This window comes from Choloepus didactylus, chromosome 20 (assembly GCF_015220235.1).
Source record: "Choloepus didactylus isolate mChoDid1 chromosome 20, mChoDid1.pri, whole genome shotgun sequence".
Taxonomy (NCBI): domain Eukaryota; kingdom Metazoa; phylum Chordata; class Mammalia; order Pilosa; family Megalonychidae; genus Choloepus; species Choloepus didactylus.
This window is the reverse complement of record NC_051326.1, coordinates 55,844,685-55,871,659: the sequence shown is the minus strand read 5'-3', so window position 1 is coordinate 55,871,659 and position 26,975 is coordinate 55,844,685. Positions and strand designations below refer to the sequence as shown.

At 40.0% G+C, this 26,975-nt stretch overlaps 1 pseudogene; it reads left to right on the top strand.

Moving 5' to 3' along the window:
- The first annotated feature begins 3,998 nt into the window (after positions 1-3,998).
- The window catches only part of LOC119516494, a 70,463-nt pseudogene continuing 47,486 nt past the window's right edge, over positions 3,999-26,975 (top strand).

Below are 26,975 nucleotides of genomic sequence, written 5' to 3'. Positions count from 1 at the left end.
CCCAGCTTGCAGCCTGAACTATGGAATTTGGACTCATGCATCCTCCAGTTGCATGAGACACCTTGTATAAAACCTCATACTATTTACAAATGAAGCCTGTTGGTTCTGTTTCCCTAGAGAACCCTGTCTAATACAACATCAAAGAAATAAAGTTAATCCTCGCCCAACTTATGTCTAACCCAAAGTTTCTAGTAAATGAATGATTGTATTGTGAAAATATAAGGAAGCCTTTCTAATACATTGGGCTAAATCTTTTCACGATCAATGCTAATTAAAAATAATGTACTCATATCTCACTTTACCTGTGATTGGTAGCACAAAGCCCTGCTATAGAACTTGTCTCATTGTATTAACAGGAATCATTAGTCTACTTTATGGCTCACTTTCTGGTTTAAATGGTTCTAGGCCTAACTATACGATGTCAATAGCAAAGATAAACAGTGAAGAGCAGTCTGTCTACAGTTTGATTCCTTGTAGATATGGCACGGGTTGGCTCAGAATAGCTTTTCAACCCATACAAATAATATCAATACCCACTGGGAGTCCACCTCAGCAAAATCCTGCAGAGTGCTGCTGAGGATCAACAGAACTAGGAGATCCCTTCCTTTCTATGACCTTGTGTCTTAAACACACTGAACACTAATCAGGTAAGGGTTTAAAGATGCTTGAGACTAAATAGATGCATGACTAAGCATGACAGGATAAGCAACCAAAGCTTTGCCTATTTATTTGAATTACTGGAAGATTCCCATGCTCACATATTAAACATTGACAGGTCAAGTCCTCTTTTCTCTCATCTCAAGGCCCATTTTTCTTCTTATGCTTTTCTTCTATATAATAATATTTTAACCAGAAAATTTAATTAAGTGTTTATAAAATAAAGTAATGAAATTAAGAAGCATATAAACATGATTTGTCCTAGCATCCAGATTAACCTACTGTTAAAGTTTTCTGTGCTGTTTTATGGAACATATTTAGAAATATTTTGAAACCAGGAGAGATAAATGACAAACATTTTCTAAGTAGTCAAATACTACGTTGCAGTACTGACTTTTGAATGAGAAGAGAGGGAAAATATCTCCCCTGGAAGAATAAGGAGAGTATTAGAAACACATGGGATTTTTTTTCAAACTATTTACACAACCAGTCCAGAGATTCCAATGTGTTCCCAAGACAGTCTTATTTTATGTAGTACTTGGGCCATGCTCTACAAGGGGACATTATTATTTCTGATCATCAAATATTTCTACTTCCAGGGAAGAAGCCAATCCAAAATCCCACTGATGTTGACCTAAGCCAGCTTTGGCACACTGACTATGAGTAGGCATGGCTTATCCCATGCCCAAGTACACACTTTTAGAGGCATTGCAAGTTTTTGCCAGCTTCTTGAGCTCTTGCCCTCTACTATGCCATGAAAACAACATGCTCCAGATAATGGCTTCACCTGCAACTTGGTACAGGCTGCATTAAACACAAGCTCCAGCCTGGAGACAAGCCCAGTGTAGCCAAACAGAGCCCAAGAAAGCCACACAGTCAACTTGTAGACCTATGAGTGAAAATAAATATTTTGTCAGACAGTGACATTTCAGGGTTTTTTATTACTGCAGTAAAAGCTGACTAATACAACTAGTACCTTTTCCATTGTGAAATAAATGCCAAAGACCTAAATCCTTAGCTCCTCTGTGGTTTATTTAAGCCTAGTGAACATGCAGTTTTTGACAAGTGATCCTGTTCTCTGAGTGGAATAGATTGCAAATGGCTCTTAAATATCAATTAGATTTATTTTGACATTCATTCACACACTCTTCTTACTAGAACTTTGTTTCTCTAACCGCACACACACAGATATATTAGAATGCTATCGTCATGGCACTGTTCCTGTATCAAATCACCAAGTCTGAAGATGCCAAAATATGGCTGCTCACCAAAGTCACTTGGGGAAATGTTAAAAATGGCAAATCCCTAGGCTGGGACCACCTAAGCCTATGGATTCAGAACCTCTGGTTTGGGGGTTTGTATAATCTGCCCAAGTGCTTCTTACCCAGCCAGTTGGGCATAGTCCAGGAACCAGCTCAACCACTTCATTTTATAGATTAAAAAACAGAGGCCCAGAGAGGACATAAGGTAATAAATTGGAAAAGGGCAACTAGAAAGATGTGCTATGAAAACTCAGAGGCATGGCCAATGGTCTAATGTCCCAGCAGAAGGCAAATACAATTCTGTGACGATGGACATTAAAACCCAGCAAATAAATAGTTTTCTCAAGAAAATTTCGTATTACATTTAAATACTCTAGCACTAATCACATTGTTTCATTAGTTCACTTGCTCTTTTGCTCCTTCAACATGTATGAAATCAATAGAAGCAAACAGAATGTAAATGAATATCAAATGAATGAATGGATGGGCAGATGAATACATGGATATAATCTATTCACCAAATAGTGCTATTAGAGTAGCCTTTTGTTGTTGTTTTTAAACCCAGATCTTGTAAAGGTAAAGCTTTAATCACATGGAAAATGTGCTTTTAAAACACATTTCACCAACTGTATTAGTTGGGGTTCTCTAGGGAAACAGAATCAACAAGAGATGTCTATAAATATAAGATTTTATAAGTGTCTCACGTAACTGTGGGTATGCATGGGTCCAAATTCTGTAGGGCAGGCAGCAAACTGGCAACTCCAATGAAGATGTTTGATAAACTCCTCAGGCAGCGAACTGGCAACTTCAATGAACGTGTTCGATGAACTCCTCAGGAAACACTTCACTGGCCAGCCAAAGAAGAAGTGAAGGTCCTCTATCTGTCTTGCTTAAAAGTCTTCAACTGATTGGATTAAATCCAGCTGACTGAATTCTCTCATTGCAGAAGACATGCCCTTCATTGATGTCATCAGTCACAGCTGCAGCCAATTGACTGATGATTTAATAAACCAGCCTTTGGTTTACTAACCAGCCACAAATGTCCTTGCAGTAACGGTTAGGCCAGTGCTTGCTTGACCAGACACCCAGGTACTATCACCGGGCCAAGTTGACATATGAACCTAACCATCACACCATCCCAAAGAATAAATGAGATTTTGCTCTTCCAATTTATGGATGCTTTAATGTGAGGGTATATAAGTAATAGTGGTGTGTGCAAACACCTGCTCCACACAAATCTTTGTTTCCTCTAAATATTATTTTTCAATCAATGTGTCAGCCAGAAATCTGTTGAATGAAGCTCTAATCTTTTGGTTACTGTGGCCTCAAGCAAGTTACTTAGCCTCTCTGAGCCTTAGTTTCCTTATCTATAACATATAGATAAAGACTACATTATTGGTTTAGTCATGTTAAGAAAAACAGGAAAAGTGTATCCAAAATCCAGCAGTACATAAATAAATAGCCCAGGAGAAGGTCTGGCATATGGAAGGTGATCACCATATGCGTTTACAAGATCCCTTTCCTTTGCCCAACTGTCACTGCTTACCTTGCTATTCTGTAAAACAGACATCTAAGATGTACTCAATAAATAGCTATTGACATCACCTTAGCACTGACTTCCTGAAGCGATGCTACTTGTAGTACATATCTGTACCCAGTCCCTTTGACCCCTGAAAAACTCTCACTGAGGCTATTCTACATTTCACCTAGAGTATTTTCTTCCCAGGTGAAGAAAAAAAAAAAAAAGTAATTTTCACTCACCCATATGGATTTTATTACTAAGTGACAAACACTAAAGACTTTCATGTGGGTGTTTCTGTGAGAAACTTTCTCAAGCCGAACAAATGTTAATGCAAAACCTATGGCACCCCACATGACCTGGCACCTTCCCAAGCCATGCACCTGCACAATTACACCCAAGCTCTCCTGAACATTATTCCTGAGCAGCTTGATTTGCTGTGTGTGTGTATGTGTGTGTGAGTGCACGCACGCACCCTGGTGCGCATGTCTTTTAACCCCCACTCCAAACATTTAAGGCATCCTGTTTCCAACATTGTTCTGTAGAGCTCGCTGGAGCTAATGGGATCTGGCCCCCAGGAGGCACGGAGGGAGGGATCCGCGCTGAGGCAGGAGCGGACGAGTTCCAGAGAAGCCACCAGGCCAGGCCAGCAGCCACCTGTCTCGCCTGAAGGGCAGCGCAAGACGCTGCTCAAGGAGTGCTGTGCCAACAGCTGCTTGTGCGCAGCGCGCTCCGAGGCTCCCGCTGCTCCGGGGCATCAAGGCAGGACAGGCTAGAACCTGCCATCTCCCAGCCTACACACACACACACACACACACACACACACACACACACACACACACACACACACACACTCACCGCTACTTCCCCCACTCCTCACGCTCCAAGCATCAAACAAGGGCCTGATCTCCTTTGTCCAAATCAGGGCAGGGCTCAAGTCTGTAGGTACTTCCCACGCAATTCTTTTTGTTTGCTTGCTTTTTGCCAGGAGTGTTAAGGACCCATCAAAGCCAGAAAATAAATGCTGCTTATTTCTGTTCCCTTGGAAAGATTTCCTCTGGGCAAGAAGTTAGGAGAGAGGAGAGGGAGAGTTAAAATATGCACTTAATATAGAAACCTTATAAAAACATTCCGCAAACTGTCAGATTGCTCCTACGAGATGAATAGCTTTCCAAATGTCTGGAGAGTAGAGTCGAAAATCTTTAAATTGGCATTCAAGGTCTCATAATCTGCCTCCAAGCAGCTTTCTTTGTATCCCCGTTCTCCTCACACCACTCCAAACTAATGTACATTCTAAATCTGCCATGTAACTTATTTTCTACATGGAAGGACTCACTTCCACTTTTGCATTTAGTGGACTCATAGGCATACTTCAAAGTCCAGTTTAGATGTCAACTGCCTCGGTGGAAGCAGTTTTCTCCTTCACACCCTCCCCTGTCCCCATGGTGGTCAGGAGTGATAGCCTCTAGCATATTCTGAGCAGTTTGTTAGGTTCTCTGTATATCCCTCTTCATAACAATGGCCCTACAAAGAGATATTTTACTTATCACTTTTATCTTGCCTTTGAGGAAAATGAGGTTCAGAGAGGTTTGTTGAATTGTAAAGCCATCTCACTTCTGAGTGGCAAAACCTGACTTTGAACTTAAACATGTCTGATTTCAAAAAACAGCTCTCTCCACCCCATGCCACTTTCGTTACTCCCATAGAGCTTGAAACACTTACATGGTAATTTTAGTTATTCATTTATGACATCTTTTTCTGTATTTCCCACAGATGCCCTGGACTTGGGCTTCTTGGTAACAGGGTGTATGCATTCTTCATCCCTTTCTCATGCTCCATGTTGACCAAATATGTGATAATTCTTGTAATACCTGAGACCTACTCTTCTCTGTCACCAACAATAAGAAGGCCTTACACTTGGAAAGCCTTTTCAGGACTATAAAGTGCTTTCACATTTAATCTTAAAGTGGTTCTATGAGATAGAAAGAGAAAATAGTATTTGCAGGCAACAGCATTTGCATTTTACAGATGAGGAAACTGAGGTTCAGAGTGGTTGACTTGCCCAAGCTAACAATGCCAGGAAATGTCAGAGAAAAGACTAAAACACTGATGTACTGTTCCAATCTGGTCTTATTGCACCTCTATTCAAATTGCCTCCTTGAGAGGCTTAGTGTACAGTTTTCACTTATGAAACCTATTGGAACATGCCCAATGCTGTGTTCTGAGTGGAGGCCACAGTGTTATTTACCGCAAAGAACATGAGATAATTTCTGCATTTCCTGTTCCAGGTTGTGTTCATCCCAGCACTATCTTTTCAGTAAAATGTGCGCTTCCTGGGTCTGTCTTTGGCTTAGAAGTCGTGTGTGCAATGTAGTTTCATTCATGATTTTTCTGAAATAAATGAGTGTCTCTTCTAGTTTGCTAAGCTGCTCAAAGCAGATACCGTGAAATGTGTTGGCTTTTAAAATGGGAATTTATTAGCTTATGAGTTTATAGTTCTGAGGCTGTGAAAAGGTCCAAATCAAGGCATCTTCAAGATGATACCTTCTTTCTGAAGAAAGGCTGCCAGCCATCCTGGACTCCTCTGTCACATGGCAGGACACATGACAGTGTCTGCTAGTCCTTCCTTCTCTTTCGGGTTTCATTGCTTTCATCTTTGTGCTCCCGTGGCTTTGTCTCTTTTTGTCTTAATTTCATTCTCTTATAAAAGACTCTAGTAAGAGGATTATGGCACATCTTAACTTAAGATCCTACCCACCAAAAGCTCCTACTTATGATGGGTCCATACCCATAGGAATGGATTAACTTTAAGAGCATACTTTTCTGAGGTACTTACAGCTTTAACCCAATACAGTGCTGTTTCGATTTGCTAAAGCTGCCAGAATGCAATGTACCAGAAATGGGTTGGCTTTCAACAGTAGGGATTTATTAAGTTACAAGTTACAATTCTAAGACTGTGAAAACAGCCAAGTTAAGGCATCAACAAGAGAATACCTTCTCTGAAGAAAGGCTGCTGGCATCCAGGGTTCCTCTGTCAGATAGCAAGTCACATGGCTGGCATCTGCTGGTCCTTCACTCCTAGGTTTTGTTCTTTCAGCTTCTGATTCCAGTGACTTTCTCTCTGAGCATCTGTGGGTTCTCTCTTAGCATCTCCAGGACATTTCTCTCTCTAAGCTCTCTCCAATTGTCTCTGCCTTTTATTCTCTCATAAAGGACTCCAGTAAAGGATTAAGACCCACCTTGAATGGGCTGGGTCACATCTCCATTGAAACAACCTAATCAAAATTCCCACCCACAATAGGTCTGCACCCACAGGGATAGATTTAAAGAACAGGGCTTTTCTGGGAGTACATAATAGCTTCAAACTTGCACAAGTCCCTTAACCCTTTCTTTTTCCAATATCGAGCACTGATGTATGATTTCAATATAGAAACAAAAGGTTCAGAAGAATTCCAGACTTTGAGAACTTCTTAACTAGACTCAATCCTATTAGCCAAGTTGCTGACATTTTTCACAATGATGGCTTGGAAATTTTCTTACTCAATGGTGGCACTAATTATATTGAGAGACATTTTGATGTCTGCTGCTTTCTGATTCTGAGACTGGGCCTGTGAGGCAGGCAGCCATCCCTGACCCCATGCCTTTTTGCATTAAGTTGCTTTCATCGAGGGATATGTCACAGGAAAGGGGAAAAACCCCTTTCTTCTGAGGGGAAAACCAGAGTGTGAGCATGTGAGTGAGGTCTGTACAACTGTTGGGATGTTTTGCAGGGTGAGAAAATGGAAAGGCCCTGAACAAGCCAAGCTGCAAAAAGGCTCAGGGGCTGTCGAGGGACTTCTCAAGAAGAGAATCTCTCCTGAACAAAGCTTAGAAAAAAAGACTCAGCTCAGAACTCGTGTGTGCTGCAAGGAGAGAAAGATTGAGTCTGTGTAAAGCAAAATGAGCTGCTAGATGGGGGATTCCAGGAAATTGGACCCAGGACCCCCTTTTTCAGGGCTTACTCCTGGAAAGTGGGAGCCCTTGACTCAGCTACTTCCTATGAAGGGTGAGCACATGTTTCAAAGGAGTAACGGCAGCCACGTTCCCAAGTGGTCACAGTTCAAAAGAAGCAAAATGGAGCAAACAGGTGTTGTCCAGAGCTGTGCCCATTTATAACCCATTGTATTTAACACAATAAACCAGGGGTCAACCTGGGCCATGGGGCCAAATCCGGTCTGCTACCAATTTTATAGATAAAATTTTATCAATTTGTAAATTTGCACTCTTAATCGTGTTCTCAAGCCTTTTCCAGAGGATCAAAGGTCTATTAGTAGAGTGACTTTGCTCCCAAGAAAAAGGAAATAATCAGATTTTCAGGGATTATTGGACACTGGTTTGAATGACAGTAATTCCAGGAGACCCAAAATGTCACTGTGGTCCACCAGACAGAGTAGGGGCTTATGGAAATCAGGTTATAGATGGAATTTTAGCTCAGATCCATCTCACAGTGGGTCCAGGGGGCCCCCAAACCCATTCTGTGGTTGTTTTCCCAGTTCCAGAATGCATAGTTTGAGAAGACATACTCAGCAACTGGCAGAACCCCTCAATGTTTAAAACAAACAAACATATTTTGCTTAGTCTTGAAAAGTATAAAAAATTATTTCCCACTCTACATCCTCCTTTCACTAGTATAAAAACCTAGTAATTCTCTTCTTCAGACCATGAATAGCATGTCTTTTTTTTAAATATTTTAAATTGTTTCTATGTTTGGTTTAAAAAGTAAACAATAATAGTACTGATTTAAAAAATCAGAGTATCATATCAATGCCTGAAACATGGCATATCATGGAGTTGGAAGAAGACAGTACAACTTAAATTTCTGACTTCATTTGAGAGGAACAGCAAAATTATCAGGGAGCTTAGAAAAATAGACAATGATTGCCTTGGTTTTTCTTAAATGCAAAATTGCAGTTGGGACAAATATAATATACGTACCTACAAAATATATTTAATACAATAAGCCAGGTGTCAGCCCTGACCATTGAGCCAAATCTAGCCTGCTTCCCGGTTTCTGTAAATAAAGTTTTATTGTCACACAGCCACACCCATTGGTTTATGAACTGTGTCAGACTGCTTTCACACTACAACAGCAGGGACAAGTGGTCGAGTGGTTTTGATAGAGCCCACATAGCTATAAAGCTGAAATAATTATTATCAGAACCTTGGCAGGAAAAGTTTGCCAACACCTGCAAAAATCCATCTAATTGTTTTGAGTCATTCATAGATGTATCCAGCTACTTTATGAGATAGTGAGTTGCCTGTCATTAGCGGTATTCAAAATTGGACGACTATCAGCAAAGAATGCTAAAATTTGGATTCCTGCATCAGCAAGGAAGCTGGGTGGTCTCTAAATAGAAGATCTCAGGTCCTTAATCTTCTCAGCCATGTTATTAAGCATTTCATTCTATTGTCCTGAGAGATTGGATATACAAATATTCAATACTCAGGAAATTCTGACCCACTATCAGTAGTACCCAGACCAGGAAGTTCTGGCCCATTACCTGCAGCAATCAGTCCAGAAAGCTGACTGCTATCTACAGCAACCATCCCAGAAGTCAAACCACAATCCCTGTAATTTTAGGCCTAAAATAGCCAGAACTTGATCAGTAATTGTGCAGGTTTGAATGTATTATGTCCCCCAGAAAAAGCCATATAATTTGATGCAATCTTGTGGGGCAGACATTTTAGTGCTGATTAGATTGGAATTCTTTGAATGTTTCCATGGAGATGTGCCCCACCCAACTGTAGGTGATAACTCTGATGAGATACTTTCCATGGAGGCGTGGCCCCTCCCATTCAGTGTGGGCCTTGATTACTGGAGCACTATATAAGCTCAGACAGAAGGAGCGAGCTTGCTACAGCCAAGAGGGACACTTTGAAGAACGTACCTAAACTGAGAGAGGAGCTTCAGCTTGCAGAGACGTTTTGGAGACAGCCTTTGAAAACAGACTTTTGCTCCAGAGAAGCTAAGAGAGGACAAATGCCCCAAGAGCAACTGAGAGTGACATTTTGGAGAGAAGCTGAAGCCTAGAGAGGAACGTCCTGGGAGAAAGCCATTTTGAAACCAGAACTCTGGAGCAGACGCCAGCCACGTGCCTTCCCAGCTAACAGAGGTTTTCCGGACACCATTGGCCATCCTCCAGCGAAGGTACCCGATTGCTGATGGGTTACCTTGGACACTTTATGGTCTTAAGACTGTAACTGTGTAACCAAATAAACCCTCTTTTATAAAAGCCGATCCATTTCTGGTGTTTTGCATTCCAGCAGCATTAGCAAACTAGGACAGTAACCAACAACTTCCCTAATTTTTGCCTCCTCTTCCAATTTAGGACCAACCAGAGGAAGCCAAATATGCTCCTCTAACCATCACCTAAAATGCCCCACTTCAGGCTAGCCCACCTCCATCTTAACCATGCCAACAGCCTCCAGTCAGAGTATACCAGAAGTCCTTCCTTTTCTCCACTATGAAAGCTTTCCTGACCCCTCACTCTGCTTTCCAGTCTCTGTCAAACACAAGTGATGGTGGCTGACCCCCTTGCTAAAGCCAGCTCTGAATTAAAAGACTTCATTTCTACTCATTTTGGGTGTTCTTCATTTATTTCCACAGTCTCCAAAGGTGTAATTTTAATATAGTGTCCCCTTAATGATCTCCTACTTGTTAGTCCAAGTTGCAGATTTGAGGTTCAGGAAAAAAATGGTCACCATATCATTTATATGCATGTGATAAATTTGTGTTACATAGTAGGATAGTTTATCTTCCTAAGTGAATTTCTAATTGTCCATTAAACTAGAAACATTTGCATACTGAGGCATCTGAACTCAAACACAACCAGAATTTATTGGGTTAGGAGCTGAGTAACATGAGAGTCCATTTCATAATATTTTCATTATTTCATAAATCAAAAACAATTCTATAGATTGGGGGAAAGATTGAGGCTCAGAGAGTTCAGAAAATTTCTCCAAGTTACCCAGCAGTAAATGGCATAGCTCTGGCACTGGAACTCAGGTCTGGGTTTCCAGCAACCACACGGCCCATCCATTCCAGTAACTTTCCGCGGCTTGTCCAGCCTGACTCCTTAACTAATTATACTCAAGGATTCCACTTCATCAACCCAGCAATGCCCTAGTGCTTCTTAGACACAAAGACAGAGCACTTGAAGGACTTGAACATTAATCAAGGGCCTCATGCCATCCTCTTCCTGACACTGAGCTCGAGACCCCTGCAGCTGACAGCGAGCATGAGTGGCTTGATAGAAAACCTGCGCCGACTGCGGTCACAGTTGGCTCTGCCAAGCAGAGAGAGACACCAGCCCTAGTTTCATGGGAGCGATGATTTTTGAAAAGAACCTTGTTTGAAGAGAAACAAAGGACATTTAACAGCCTGCTTTCTTGATCCTAATCTGTCACAAAGAAGGCACATTATAAAAACATTAGCACTCAACCAAGGCTCTAGCAATCCCTGAATGGATGGTGGGGAAAGGACCATAATTTATCAGAACCTGGGACCACAGTAGATCACAGGGAATTCTCTGCAGTCCTGAAGTGGGCCCACGGCTTTGTGCACATGAGGAACGGAGCTCAGCATCGCTCCATGCATGCAAGTCCTCTCTGTGTCAGGGTGGGTTACGGGCCTGGCTTGGGCACAGGGTCTGGGCTCAAGATTATGCTTCCAAAGTGAGCAGATGGTGCAACCCATGCTCCATGCGAGAGAGAGATCACGCCCAGCTAGCATGAGCATTTTGACAGAGCACCAAATAACGCATTTATCAATCCTGACATGGTATCTGACAGGGGCTGCCTGCTGGCCCCCCACCTCAATCACAGCATGGTGAAACCTTCCCAATTATTGAGGTCACAGATGTCAAAGCTTCCCTAGCACATATTCCAAAATGTCAAAATCACCCTCTGCCTCTCTTTCTTTGTTTCTCTGAAATAAAATCTTAAGCTCTCATCACATGTCTAAAAGTACAATTGGAGCTTTGGTTCTTTTCTGGAAAGATGAGTGGTACTCAACTTTGACTTAGGTTGGTATGAATCTCTGATTCTTTCTACTATGATATTTTGGGTCCTTTTCCTAACTTCTTTTCTGGTGAAAAAGTTCCTATTAAAAAAATAAATAAAATTGAATGGAATGGAATGGAATGGAATGGAATGGAATGGAATGAAAGAAGGAAGGAAGGAAGGACGGAAGGAAGGAAGGAAGGAAGCGGGGAAAGAACTCTGGACTTGGAATTAGAAAAGCAGATCCTATTTGCTGCTATCCCACTAACTTAATAAGCCTTGGTTTTTTGAGCTTTAAAATTGAAAAAGCAGACACTGATAAATCTATATCACAGATATAGAGGGAGGGTCAAAAGCATCTCACAAAACATGAAATAAGCTTTACCATGAAAAATTTTAATTCATTAATAATAAATAAAAATATTCTACTAATTGTTTTTTTGAACTAGATTAATTTGATCTTCTTTTTCCGTGCCCTCCCTCAAGAGGTGGATCAGTGGGTGTGAGCCCTAGGAGCAGTTAAGGTGGAGGATGGGTTAAGCAAGGGTCAGATAACATGGAGAGTTCTGTGAATACGTCCAGGCATGATGGAAAGAACATGCAGGAGGGAGGGGAGCAGAAGAGAGGCAGAAGCAGAGAAAGATAAAGCATATATCAAAGACAAGGGAAGAAAATTTAGGAGTAGCAGTAGATTGAGATGCAATGTCTGTAGCCCAAAAGTGTGGAGAGAATAGAAAGGAGAGCAAAATACCGATGAACTAAAAGCATTCTGACACATGATGAAACTAAATCTGTAAATACTGGTCATGGGGCAGAACATGTTTTTATATGAAGCCTGGCCTGTGCTGTCAAGATGGAAGTTCTGTGCCAGACCAGACACCTCGAGGCATAACTTACTGTATTTCTCCTAGCACAAGCTTTGTTTACACTAATGCAAGTTAGTAATCATTTGTGCTGCCTCCTCCTTATCACCTAAGTAAACTTTAACGGTCAAGTTTCTTTCTTTCTTTTTTAATTTTTTTTTTTTTTTCCTGAGGAGGTGCTATTTAAAGAACTTGAGTTATAATTCTTTTCATGGAAACTTTTCACTGGAGCTCCATCTAAGAAATACTGCCTGGTTGAGTGTCTCTCCTCCTGACCCTGATCATACTCAGATGGGAGGAACTATTTTTGTTAATTCACACCTTATGAATGTATAAATAAAAAAGAACAAAGAGAAATATCTTCCAAACTCCCACTACCCAGAGATAGTCACTGCTAATATTTTGATAAATATTCTTCCGATATCTCTAAACACACATACATGTTCTTCACGCACACACACATAATTGCACACACACACACTCTCTCTCATACACACTCATGCCTATTCGAGGTATTACCTAACTTCTTCCGTTTACTGCTAAGCTTCCTAAATCAAGACTCTTTATTCATTGCTTCCACGTCTTCACTTTTGATTACTCTCCTGTTCAAGGGTACTCAGGTAACCATTCTCAGTTTGGATGAAACGGCTCTCTGCAAAGCTCATCAATGAGTCACCAAGGGCAGATCCAAAGGGCTCTTTCAGTCCTTAGCTAACTCAACTTTACCCCCTTATTGGGGTTCTGCTGGTCTTTGCATATCTCCTTCTGTGATGGTTAGGTTCATGTGTCAACTTGGCCAGGTAACGGTACCCAGGGGTCTGGTCAAGCAAAAACTGGCCTAACCGTTACTGCAAGGATGTTTGTGGCTGCTTAATGAACCAGAAGGCTGGTTTGTTAAATCCTCAGTCAACTGGCTGCAGCTGTGACTGATGATGTCAACGAAGGGTGTGTCTTCCACAATGAGAGAATGCAGTTGGCTGGATTTAATCCAATCAGTTGAAGACTTTTAAGTGAGACAGATAGAGGACCTTCACTTCTTCTTCAGCTGATCAGCAAAGTGTTTCCTGAGGAGTTTGTCGAAGTTGCTAGTTCATTTCCTCAGGAGTTCATTGAACACACTCAGTTCACTGCCTGAGTTCATCGAACATCTTCATTGGAGTTGCCAGTTTGCTGCCTGCCCTACGGAATTTGGACTCGTGCATAACCACAGTTGCGTGAGACACTTTTATAAATCTTTTATTTATTGGTATCTCTTGTTGATTCTGTTTCCCTAGAGAACCCTAACTAATACACCTTCTCTATTCTGGATTAACTCTCCTTTCTCTCAAGTTTCTTTTTCTTGGGAATCTGCCCTCACCACTCTTCTCCTATAGTCATGCTGTGTGCTCTCCCTGGGGAATCACATACAGAGCCATGGTTTCCATTACATACATGTATGTATGTATAAATACACTTGTATTTATGTATGAATGTATGTATGTATAATGTGTGTATGCATATGCATACACAAACACACACACACATAATGAGGACTTCTAAATCTACATTTCTGGTCTATATTTTTCCTTGAGATTCAACATGGAATACAAGGCAGAGACTACTTCTAACTTTTTTATCACTGTGTCAGTGATGTTTAGCACAAGTCTACTGTATAATAATTATTTAAATATTTGTGGAAGGATGGGAGGGAGGGAGGAAGCAAAGAAGGAAGGAAAGACAATTACATGAAATGACTTTTTGAAGGACTCCACCCAGATTTCTCACAGAAATCACAAACTTGATGTATTCATGTCTGAATGCCTTTTGCCCATATACCACCATCATTTCTCCCTCCCTCTCTCTCTCTCTCACACACACACACATAAACATGCATACACACCACCACCACCATCACTATTACCACATTCTTCTTCCTCCAATAGTCTCTGTCTAATTAAATGCACGTCAGCTCACCCAGTGTTCCAGATCATAAATCTGGTAGTATCCGTTTACTCACAATCTCTCTCACATCAGCAGATTGGTAATCAGTTCCTAACAATTTCTTTCTGTTGTAATCCCTCCATCCCCTCAGCCACTACCCAAATTCAGTCCCTCATCACCTTTCTCCTTGATTCCTCTCCATCTGTCATCATTCTCATCTCCACCCAGGCTCAGTAAATCTCCCAGTGCTGCCAAAGTCAGCATTCTAAGAGTCAGCTCTGCTCATCTCACTCCCCTGCTTAAAACTTTTTCAGTGGCTCTAAATTGCCTAGGAAAGAAAGCACAACATTTCCAACACAGCTGCAGGAGTTGTCTGGACCAGGCCTGATACAGTGGCCGCATCTCTATTTGTAGCCCTCACTTTGTATTGAGTGCTTCAGCCATAAAAAAACGTCATTAGTTTCATATCCCTACGGCTTTCCCTGGATCCTCTTTTCTAGAAATATCCTTCCCTATCCTTGCACCTGCCTGCTCAGCACCCCCACCACAATCTCGCACATTGTTATCTGTGGTAGACAAAGTAATGGCTCCTAAGATGCTCATATCTTAATGTTGCCTAACATGGCAAAAGGGATTTCACAGATGTGATTAAGTGAAAGATCTTGAGATGGGGAGGCAGATTATCCTGAATCATCTTGGTGTGCACAGTATAATCATAAGGGTCCTTACAACAAGGAAAGAGGATACGTGACAGTAGACCCACCAGAGGTTAGTGTGATGGGTTTTGAAGATGGAGAAAGGGCCCACAAGCCAAGGAATGTGGCAGCCTTGAGAAACTGGAAAAAGCGAGGAAACACATTTTCCTCTAGAGCTTGCAGGAGGAGATGGTTCTGTTGACACACTGATTTTTGCCCAATGAGACTCATTTTAGGATGAATGACCTCCAGAACCATAAGATAACAAATCTGTATTGTATTAATCCACTAAGTTTGTAGCAATTTGTTACAGCAGGAATACGGAATTAATTCAGAGCCCTTTCTCACAATGGGAGGGTGGTAACTGTCCTCCCCTAGACAAGCTCCTAGATGACTAATTTCAGGATGTCCCACCTGCAATACAGACCCCAGTACAAATAATGTGACCTCTGGCTCTCATCACAATAGCTATCATACTTCATTTACTTGCTTAAAAGCCTGCCTTCTTTACTATATTGGAAATTTCTTGAGCACTGGAGACAGCGTTTTATTTTTCTTTGGCTCTTCAACATGACAAATACTTAGGGGCTCTATAGATATTTATTGAGAGAGCAAATGAATTGATGCACACAATGTATATATCAGAAGTTCCAGTAGGTATATTCATGACAGATTGATTTTAGAAATGAGTAAATAATTGATAGAGGTAGTATTGATACAGGAAAAAAAATGACCATAATTTTAAAATAATGAATAAAGAAATAGAATGCAGTTAAACAGCTGAACTCCAGATCTAGTTCTGCTCACAAACTACCTGAGAGAACTTGAGAAAACCGCTGCTCCCCGAGTCAATTTGTTTTAATGTAAAGGTATTAGATTGTATAATTTCAGAGGTTACTTTCAGCGTTAAAAAAATCAATTATTATCAGAGAAAAATCATGAGTAGAGTTGAAAGAACAGGGCTATTTAAGAAAAAAAGTGGGATAAGCATAAGGAAATTTTAATAATTGTAATCTGTTTCTTAAATTCAGTTTTATTGAGATATATTCACATACCATACAATCATCCGCAGTATACAATCGACTGTCCACAGTATAATCATATAGTTGTGCATTCATCACCCCAATCAATTTTTGAACATTTTCCTTACTCCAAAAATAATAAAAATAAGAATAAAAATTAAATTAAAAAAGAACACCCAAAGCTTTCCATCCCCCCCCATCCCACCCTGTTTTTCATTTAGTTTTTGTCCCCATTTTTTCTACTCATCTGTTCATACATTGGATAAAGGGATTGTGAGCCACAAGGTTTTCACAATCACATGGTCATACCATGTAATCTACATAGTTATTCAATCATCTTCAAGAATCAAGACAACTGGGTTACATTTCCATGGTTTCAGGAATTTCCTTCTAGTTATTCCAGTACACTAAAAACTAAAAAGGGATATCTATATAGCACATAAGAATGCCTTCCAGAGTGACCTCTTGACTCCATTTGAAATCTCTCAGCCGCTGAAACTATTTTGTTTCATTTCAAGCCCTGCCTCCTCGCTGCCAGACAGATTCCTCCCAGTTCCTTTTATACCTGCTCTTGTTTTATCTGTGCTTGGAGCTTTTATTCAGTAGTCCAAAGTTGTTAATCAATTCTGCAATTGGGGCCAGGTTGAGCCCCCCCCCCCGCCCCCCGCCCGCTTGCTCCCAGAACAGATTGTTTCTTTTTCCCTTGGGGAACCAGCTCCAAGACAGTCTGCCTGGGGTGGGGGTGGGGATGGGGGGCTCCAGTCCCCAGGCCAGGGAGACTTACAGGTCTTCACTGTGATCTCAGCCATTCTACCTGTTCCAGACTGTTGTACAATGCATGACTGGTCTGTAATCTTCTTAATACACATAGACTTCACCATTGTTAGAGAATTCAGAAGGGTGGTGTGGTGAAGTCAGACAGAAGACAAGATGTCAAAATTATTCCCACCAAATCCTGGTGATACAAACATGGAGAAATGGTTTCCCTTCTCTGGATCTCAGATTCCCACCCATATAATGAGGAAATGAATCCTCATTTCCTACATAAAACACCTAACATGGTACTTGGCATCAGGTAAAAAATCAATACGTATTTCTTCTTTTCTTCTTATCTCTTTAATGCATTAATAACACCTTCCTAGCCTAAACCATTCTGTAGATTTAATTTTTTTACATACATTTTCCCATAATATCTACATAATAAATTAGCAGGTGTTCTGATTTGAATATATTATGTACCCTGTAAAAGGCCATGTTCTTTTAATCCACTCTTTTGGGGGCAGACCTACTGTGTGTAGCACCTTGATTAGGGTGTTTCTGTGGAGATGTGAACCCCCCCATTCAAGGTGGGTTTTAATCCTTTAAGAGAGCTCACAGAGAGAAGGAGCTCAGGAAAGTTGAGAGAGACATTGTGAAGAGAAGCTAAGATATGTAATCCATAGTTTGTCTCCAGGAGAAGCTAAGAGAGAAGCTAAGAGAGACAGAATCCCAGAGACATTTTGGAGAAAGCCACGGAAACCAGAAGCTAAACCCGGGAGAGGCCCAGCAGACTCTGGCCATGTGCCTTCTCATGTGACAGAGGAACCCCAGGTGCCATCAGCATTTCTTCAGAGAAGACATCATCCTGTTGATGCCTTAATTGAGACATTTTCATGGCCTTACAACTATAAATCTGTGAACTCATAAACCCCATTGTAAAAGCCAATCCATTTCTGGTATATTGCATTTTGGCAGCTTTCGCAAACCAAAACAGCAGGGAAGGTCTTATCTCAGCTTCTGAATGAAACACCCCATTATTTGCCAAGAGGTTACTGGCCCACATTGCTTGGATAGTTAGGGATAGCATTCAATTCTCAATGTTTAAGTCAATACTCGCAAATAAATAGGCAGTTCCAGAGACTGCTTATGTACAAAGGCAAACCGACCTTTGCAACTCTACATGGGTGGGGTGCAGATGGGGAAATTGACAGGGTCCCCACATGAAGAAAATTCCAGGGGGTGCCTCTGAAACCAGCAGGATTTGGAGTGTGTGGAGGGTTTCAGGCCCAGATACTCTGAGACCCAGTGCAGTGTGGACTCTCCAAGCAAACATCGCAGGATGGCCACGTGAATGCTTTCCAGATTATTTTGCTAGATGCTTCCTATTTTGTTGCTTGGTATTAAATCTATGATTTTATTTACATGGCCTCTTTCATCTAAACATTCCAAGGAGCTAGATAAAATCGATGCATCAAAGTCATCTTCCTGAGCAGTCATTTTGCCTTTATTTGGTGTCATGTAGGATCCGTATCCCAATACTAACAGATATTAAGAAGCATAGCTTGTTTTAAGCAAATCTGAAGTTAGTTTTAGGAAGGGGCAGATTAATCACATGACAAATATAGTCTTAAATTTGCAGAAATAATTCATCAAGTAATTTATTTAAACATCATTCTTGTTTTTAAAACAAAATTATATTTTTATTTATGTGTAACTTGACTACAAATTAACTTCTTTAAATGAGAAATTCCAAATTTTAGATATGAAAATAATTTTCAAGTTAGCTAGGTCAACCCTTGATTTTACATTTAAGGAAACTGAAGCACATGAGATTAAATGTCTTTTCAAAGGTTTCATAGCTATTGGCCAAGCCAGAAATACTGCCACTACTTATTAAATTAACAATTGGCATTTTTATCAAGCAGCAAAAGTCACAGAGCACTTTCATATATATTTATTAATTCAATTGGAACAGGAGTGCAAGGGCTCATTTTTGGGCATCACATCTCACAGAATCTTCTCTGGACCCTAGTTCTAATCAGATTTTCCTCAGCCATGTTCCATGGCTCTGCATATAATTTGATCCTTGCAGCTACCAAACTTATCAAATAGATCTGAACATGTCTATTTCTCCCACACATATCTGTGAAAGTATTGAAAGAAAGAACTTTATTCCTTTTTACATCCTTAATCTCACAGTAGATGCTTAATAATATTGGTTGAAGCAAACTAACTTTTATTTACAGAAATACTACTGGAGAACGGGCATCACAGTCACTCATTGTTTACCCCAGCCTTACACGTGAAGCAATGAAAATACTGCATCAAGAGCACTTATAAGGACTGTGTACATAGAAGCACTGAAAAGGCCCTATCAATCATATCAGCAAATTATACTAGGAATGCTATTTATTATGGTATTTGCAAAGAATGCAAAAAAAAAAAAAAAAGATATATATTGCAGTGTAGTGATTACAATTACATTGATTAAAGTCAGAATTTTGGGAAAAAAATTTAATCAGAGTTTGCCCACTGAGAACATCCTAGTCTCGTGCCTTGGATTTCAATCTTCTACATCATTCAGATGGGCATTGCAAAAAGAACTTCATCACGTCTGACTGTCAATTGCCAAGTCAACCATCTTTACTTTCCTAAAGAAAGTGCGGACTCTTGGCAGCATTTAATCACTGCAAACCTTCACAGCTTTCCCCATGACTGGTTTCCTGCTGCAAATTTCAGCAGATTGGACACACAATGTGTCACTATCTTTAAAAGTTCATGCTGAACATTTTGCTCAGTTGGAAAAGATTAAGCGTCCTGAGCCAGGCAGGGCTTTCAGCATCTGTTCAGGTAAACAATGGTATTAGTGCCCCTTCAAGGTGTACCCTGCTGGGAGAGGATGACCCCAATCCCTTTCTGTCCACTTCACTGAAAACAGTTAAAAAACTGAGCCATATACCATCTCTGAATGGCAAGTTCTCTATATTGCAATGCTTCTTTACAATATCCCCAGCGGCCCATGCAAAACAAACAGAAACCTGTTTGTATGACATCTGCAAAAGGAAATCTCCCATTCTACTTTTGAGGTAGATTTTGTCTGAATGTGTATAATATAAATGCAATAACTTGAAAAACGGAATGCAATTTGGCAAATCAGCTGGTTATTTTTCATCTTGTCAAATTATTGGTTCAACTGGTGTTTTCACTGGAAATGCCTAGATTGAGTAGTGTTTTTCTTTATGTGGAAGCCACATGGAAGCATAAATTCAAGATGAATGCCTCACCTCCAAGCAGCCTTTACATAAAAGCCCTGGGATGGCTTTCCACCTGATGAAATTCTACATACCTCAAGGTTGTGCTCAGCATCAGCTTTTTCCAACGAGCGTCCCCCAATCCCACAAATTAGAAATGTTTCGTTCCTTTTGCTTCTGCAGTCCATTTGCTGCGCTTCTGATAACAGCCTTTATCTCATTCTGTGCTGTATTATAAAAGTTGCATGTGTTTTTCACTCTTCTGTTGTAGAAAACATGTCGTATTTATTATATAATGGATGCCCAATAATTATTTATGGCACTGAAGGTCACAATGCTAAATAGTAATAATAAGAGTGAAAAGAGTTGTTTTGATTACCTAAGAAAAGCAAGTTGCTCTGGGCTCTTTTCTAAAAGTTTTGATCTATTCCCCGCCTCTGCTTGGTTCATGCATCTTGGTCAGCAAAATGTAGGTGCTGGGCCCCCATCTGTCCAGTCTCAAGGAACAGGGAGAGTTGGAAACTCCGACAGGAGGGATGTTCACCAGCTGTGCCGGGTGGCTGCCCGCGGAGGCCGAGATCACGAGTTTCTACTTTGGGGCAAACCACTGAGGGCAATGTGGAGGCAGATGCCATATTTTCAGGACATAGATTGCCTTAGTTTGGGGTGATTGCTAACTAGAAAAGGAAGAAGTGGACGTGACAGCCGTGAGTGACTGGGGCATGGGACACTGGCTATAAACAATTTTCAGCCAATTATCAAGGACAATGATATTTTTGAAATACCTCCTTATGCTTTTTCTCCATTTTAAATCCAAGGTTCTTCCTTCTAGTCCTTTACCTTAGTTTGCTAGGACTGCCCTAACAAAATGCCACAAACTGGGTGGCTTAAGGTGACAGAAATGTGTCATCTCGCAGTTCTGGGAGCTAGAATCCCTAAATCAAGGGGGTCAGAAGAACTGTGCTTTTTCTGAAGACTGTTGCATGCCTTTCTCCGGAATTCTGGAGGTGACTCTGCCTCAGTTGTGACACGGCATTCTCCTTTTTGTCTGTCTTTCTGTGTCCAAATTTTCTCACTTTATAAGGACACCAGTTGTATTGGATTAGCTCCCATCCTCCTTCAGTATGAACTCACTGTAACTTCTCCGATTTCATCTGTAATGATGCTATTTTCAAATAAGGTTGCATTCCGAGGTCCTGGAAATTAGGATTTCAACATTTCTTTTAGGGAGATGCAATTCAATCCACAACACCCTTCTGCCATCAATTAGCCAGGGAAAGCTAGTTCTAGCTCTATTACAAGATTGTTGCGTTAGCTCATGTAACTTTCGCACTCTGACCCTCCCTGCCCTCTGTCCCAATGAAGCAGATGGTCCAGAGGTCCGATAAGGAAATGTTCATATTTTCCAACCATAGGGCAACTTTAATTAGTAGGGTTCAACATCCTGAATCTCAGTGATACCACTCCACTGTCTTCCTTCTCCCACTCAGTGACCAGACAAAGAGAACTGAAGTGTTTTCATTTACATTTCAGAAACAAAACTATAATGTCCCTCCAATGTAAAATAAAACAGTGCTTCCTGTTCATGTGGCTGGCCTTTCTGAAGACATTATCAAGGTAGGGAGAGAGATGTCAACCAACTTCAGGGTCTTCAGAGTTTGGATTTGACATTTCTCAAATCTTTTTCTTTAAATGTAACCATTGTTTTGAAAGGGCATTTTAATTTTAAAAACCTTCCCCTGACCCTTCCTGCCTTTTTTTCCCCTTATGGTAAGTCTTAGCTAACAACTCTCTTTAGTCTCAGACAGCAAATAAAAAAGCCAAAGGACATTGGAGGATACCACATAGTCAGAGCTTGAGGTTCAAAAGTTAGCACATCGGTTGAGTTTTAAAAGGATCAAATGAAAATGACTGAAACTGGGCCCCTTTATCTTATCCTAAGCCTTCGTCTCTGAGTCCCATCTACTTGTCACTGCTCTACTGTACTTTAAGCCAATGAGAGATGGTTTGTTATCCAGAATTTTTAAAGGAAAGCAAAAGAAATTCCACGTACATTTTTGGTTTATTGGTTGTTTATGTGTTTGTATTGCTTTAAAACATGATTTCAAATAATAAAATAAATGTACCTTCTTAAAATATTTGTATATTAGTAATAAACTTTTGACCTCACAGTAAAATTCCCTATGAAATAAAACTAATAAAATAATAAATGTACCTTCTTAAAATATTAGTATATTACTAGTGAACTTTTCAGCCTCACAGGTTAAAATTCCCAATACTTGGTCTACTCTTCAGGTCCCTCTACACCCCCATCTCCAGAGGAAAGTTGCATTGAAATCTGGTGTTTCTCTTTACTGACTACTTTTTTTTTATTTGGGGATACATCCATATATAACGCCCTTTGAGAATATATAACATTGATGTCTTGGTCTTTTTTAACTGAAATGTTATCATACTATAATCATCATTCTGTGCTTTCTTTTTTTCATTCAGCATTAATATTTTGAGAACACTCTGTATTGATATAAAAAGACATAGTCCTGTCCCAGTGGGGTGCCAGAGCTGGCTTGCACCCTCCAGTGAGAGCCTACTGTGGGCAACTTTTCCCAACTCCACATTCAGTGATTTCTTGGTAGGCTGATATTGGCCATGGTAATAATATTCAATATTCACACCATTGAAATTGGCAAAGACTCCACATCGGGCCATAGGGGCCTTTTTTATTTCTTCCCAAAGAACTGATTGTATAACATTTGCCAGCATAGCACTGGGTTCCATTTCATCGTATATGGCAATTCATCATATTAATCATGAATCTTCTATTCATAAGCAATTAGATTATATTCCACGGTTATTACTATAAAAATGCTTCAATACAATGTGTGCACATTTCTTCTTCTATATATAGAATATTTCTGAAGGGTAAGATGCCTGGAGGTGGGATTCCTGAATAATAGGGTATGCACATTTTGAATTTTAGTAGATAAGACCACTACTTTTTTTTAATTCAATTTTATTGAGATATTGTCACAAACCATACAATCATCCACAGTGTACAATCAATTGTTCACAGTACCATTATATAGTTGTACATTCATCACCACAATCAATTTTTGAACATTTTCTTTACCACATGCAAAAAAAGAATAAGAATAAAACTTAGAGTAAAAAAGAACACCCAAAACCTTCCATACCCCCCATCCCTCCCTACTATTCATTTACTTTTTGTCCTCATTTTTTTACTCATCTGTCCATACAGTTGAAAAAGGGAGTGGGAGCCACAAAGTTTTCACAATCACACAAGACCACTACTTTTTAATCAATAGAAGTTGCATTATATTAATTATATATTGCCTTCTAAACATCTCTACATGGATAACTCAATGGCTAGGTAAAAGCCAACATTTTTAAAACTACCTGTCATTCCTTCTCCTTGTTTTCTTTTTCTGCTCTTCTGCCATTTCTGTATTCTCTACCTCTCTTCTGGGACAAATGTCAACACAGTCACTGAAGTAGGAAACCTGGACATCAACCTAAGTTCTCTCTCTCTTGCATTCATTCCGTCTCCAATAATCATTTCCTGCTGATTCTATGACAGAAGTGAACCTCTCATTCATTCCCTTCTGTCCATAAACCCTGGTACTCATATATTTTAGTCTCTGATGATTTTTCATCTGGACTTATGTAATAACTAATCTATCCCCTCTGGTCCTTTCTCCATTTCCTCACTAGAATCATCTTTTTATAACACAGAAGCAATCATGTAGTTCTTGTTTTCAAAAAACTCAGATTGTACCCTGTAGCCTATTGCATTAAGGCCAAACTGCCTAGCAGGATTTAAGCAAGTCTGCTGCATTCTACCCCAGACCTATGTACACAGCCTGTACCCCAAGACTAAGTTGTTTTCTTCCATGTCTCCACGCATTTTCATTTTCTCTCTTCCTCTGGGCTCCCAGAGTGCCTTTGCATATCTCTATTTGTTTTACAGAAAGTTAGAAATATGGAAGATACACTGATGAGAAGAGCTGAAAGCTTGAATGAGGTTGAGCAGTGGGGCTGGTGATAAGGGAATAGATTCAAGCAATATTGCAGGCTTAAAAATGCTTATAATTTGATAACTAACTTACACACAGAGGTGTAAAAAGGGATGAAGAGTTTAATATAATGACAAGTTCTCTTGCTTGGAAAACTGGGGTGGATAATGTTGCCAAATGGAACAAAGAAATCCAAGAGAAGACCTAAATAATTCTGCAGTCATTATTCTTTTTTCTGTCTTCCTTGACCTACCACAGTTGTGAATTTCAAAAAGTGCTAGGAAATTCCTGCTCAACTAATAAGGAAAGACATAAGAAGAAAAGGAATGATAAACCTATATACTTCATCTGCCTTTGCTACTTAGCTTCTTTTAGTCTAAATCACACAGCCCTTGTGTTCTGGCTTTTAGAACTGGTGCAACACCCATCTGTTCAGTCAATCACGGAGCAGATGGGAGTGGGAGGATAAGGAAGTGTATGACCACAATCTTGGATAATAATAAATATTTAAATGTGTATTTGTTCTTTGTAATGGATTTAGAACCTGAATGATGAACACACTTAAAAAATCAATAACAACAAAAATAATGAGATGCCTTCGAAACAATTGTGGACTACGTATGCATTTGAGTTCATTATAAATGCAGCAATTGGGGGACAGTAAGTCTTTAGGGCTTGCACATGGGTCCCCTTTCCTAGAAAAATGTAAAACTCTCCTTGATCTGTGAGAGGGCACACTGTGGGGTCTGGACCTCTGCGATTCTCTTGAGAACGAGAATAAAAATATTTGTAAGCCAGGAGGATTCTTAGAGAATGCCCTGTCCATATCCTTCATACTGCAGGTGAGAAAAGTGAAATCCAGAGAGATGGATGACAAGCCACCTTGTTGATGGGGACCCCGACTTGGAACCCCAGCCTCCAGATCCCCTATTCTCCTTCTCAAAGGGGAGCTGAAAAGGAAATGAAAGCACCTGGGGAGAACACTTCAAAGGATATAGGTTAAAGGAGGACAGGAAACATTTTAAGCATTTAAAGAACCACATGCAAGCTTTTAACAATGATTTTAGGAGCTGAGGGATCTGAATAAATATTGTGTGTTGTTCATATTATGTTGTGAAATACAAAAACGGAGCTGCTTTTGTTTTATTAAACTGTACCAATGATGCTTCTTAAGTGCATTCCTCTGTTTTGCTGAGGGCGAGCCGCTATAAAATCTGGCTCTGCAAACTAAATGGATGATTACAGAAAGCACAATCTCTTCTAAGTTCCAGCTCTGCTGCAATGCAAAGTCCTTAATTAGAGGGAGAAACTCACTTCTTCTTTGATACTCTAGTTTCTGGAGGAACTATAAGAACCAAGAAGATCAAAAAACAGAATATTTGCCCATGGGTCATTAGAGAATAGCTATGGGACTCATTCTGTTTGCACAGATACAGGAGCAAGATGTATCGTACACTAATTTTTTTCTTCCACAATAAAAACTGTACATAGTAAAAATAGCTCAGGTGGTATAAGGGGTATAAGGAGTTGAAAAATGTCTTTCTTTTGTCCCTGACCCTCATTTTCTAATTCTCCCCTGAGATAACCTGTTACCAGTTTCTATGCATGTGTAACTACCACGTTTCCATGAATGCATCTCCCTCTAAAATACACAAATGCACTCACACATACACAAACACAAATTGCACAGAAACTTCCAAGACACTCCTCTTCTGACATTTATAACGGCCATTCGGAGAAAAAACATCAGACACTCTTTCAGTGAAAAATGCATTATCTTGCAGCAATCCTACCATAGACTTTATCAAAATATTTGATTTTTTATTAAACAGCAGACTGGTTAACAGGCTGTTAAAATATGTCATATTTATTTTACCTCAGATCAACACCCTGAATTCCATAAAGCAGTCGGATCATAGGGGGTTTTAAACATTTTGCATCAAACTTACCCAAGTCTGTTTTTTTATTCTCTCTCTCTCTTCTTTAGTAGTCATTGTATTATCATAAGTCCATAATCAGGCATGCCACCCTAACTGGTGACTTTGGGTAAGGACCATGACTTCTTGAAAACGATTTCCTCTTCTGTGAAAGAGGTTTATTACTGTTAGCACATGGATTAAGATTAAAATAGAGCATGTCCCATGAGATAACTCATGTAAAGTATGCAGTAAGTAGTATTTAGTATTTCCATTCTGGCAAGTCTTTGATAAATGACAATCTCCCAATTTTGGCCTTTTATATCCCTACCCCTCAAAAGGCACAGTGGCTGATGATCTTTTAATCCATGCTGCCCCTTATTTGCTGCAAAGTACACGATATCTGGCAGCTGACCTGAAATTTCATACAGTATGGATTATATTTTGAAATAAAGTACAACCCTGTTGGAGCATGTTTCAGATACAGCATCATAATTAAAATCAGGCTCTGCCCCAAAGTCAGCCATGTTAAAGAATATCCATCTATAGCCATTGTAAAAGAATTATTATTCTAGGATTACCAAAGCATTTTGCCATTTAGTCATTCTGAGTAGAATTCATTCCTCAATGAAGTGCTGACAAAACAGGTAAGTGCAGCTGGAAAAACAAATAGCATGATTAATATCACTGCAGAGAGGGAAAGAGAGAGAGAGAGAACTGTTTACCATATCTGAGTAATGTACAGAAATGTTAAAGTTATTGGAATTTCAAAACCATTATGGAGGTACAAAATGCTAAAAATATAAATATGAAAACAAGCCTTTAGCATATATACCACATTTAGCATCACCTGTGAGATGCATTTTGCCTCCCTTGATCTTCACCTGAGAGAAGACAGGATGGGGAGGACCTGCAGATACAGGTGGAGCTTATAGGGACATCCTAGAAAACAACCACAGTGAGTAGAGGGTGACTTCTTGAACATTTGCCCCCTAGACCTATCACTCTCCTTGCAGTAAGCTTCATCATCAAAGTGT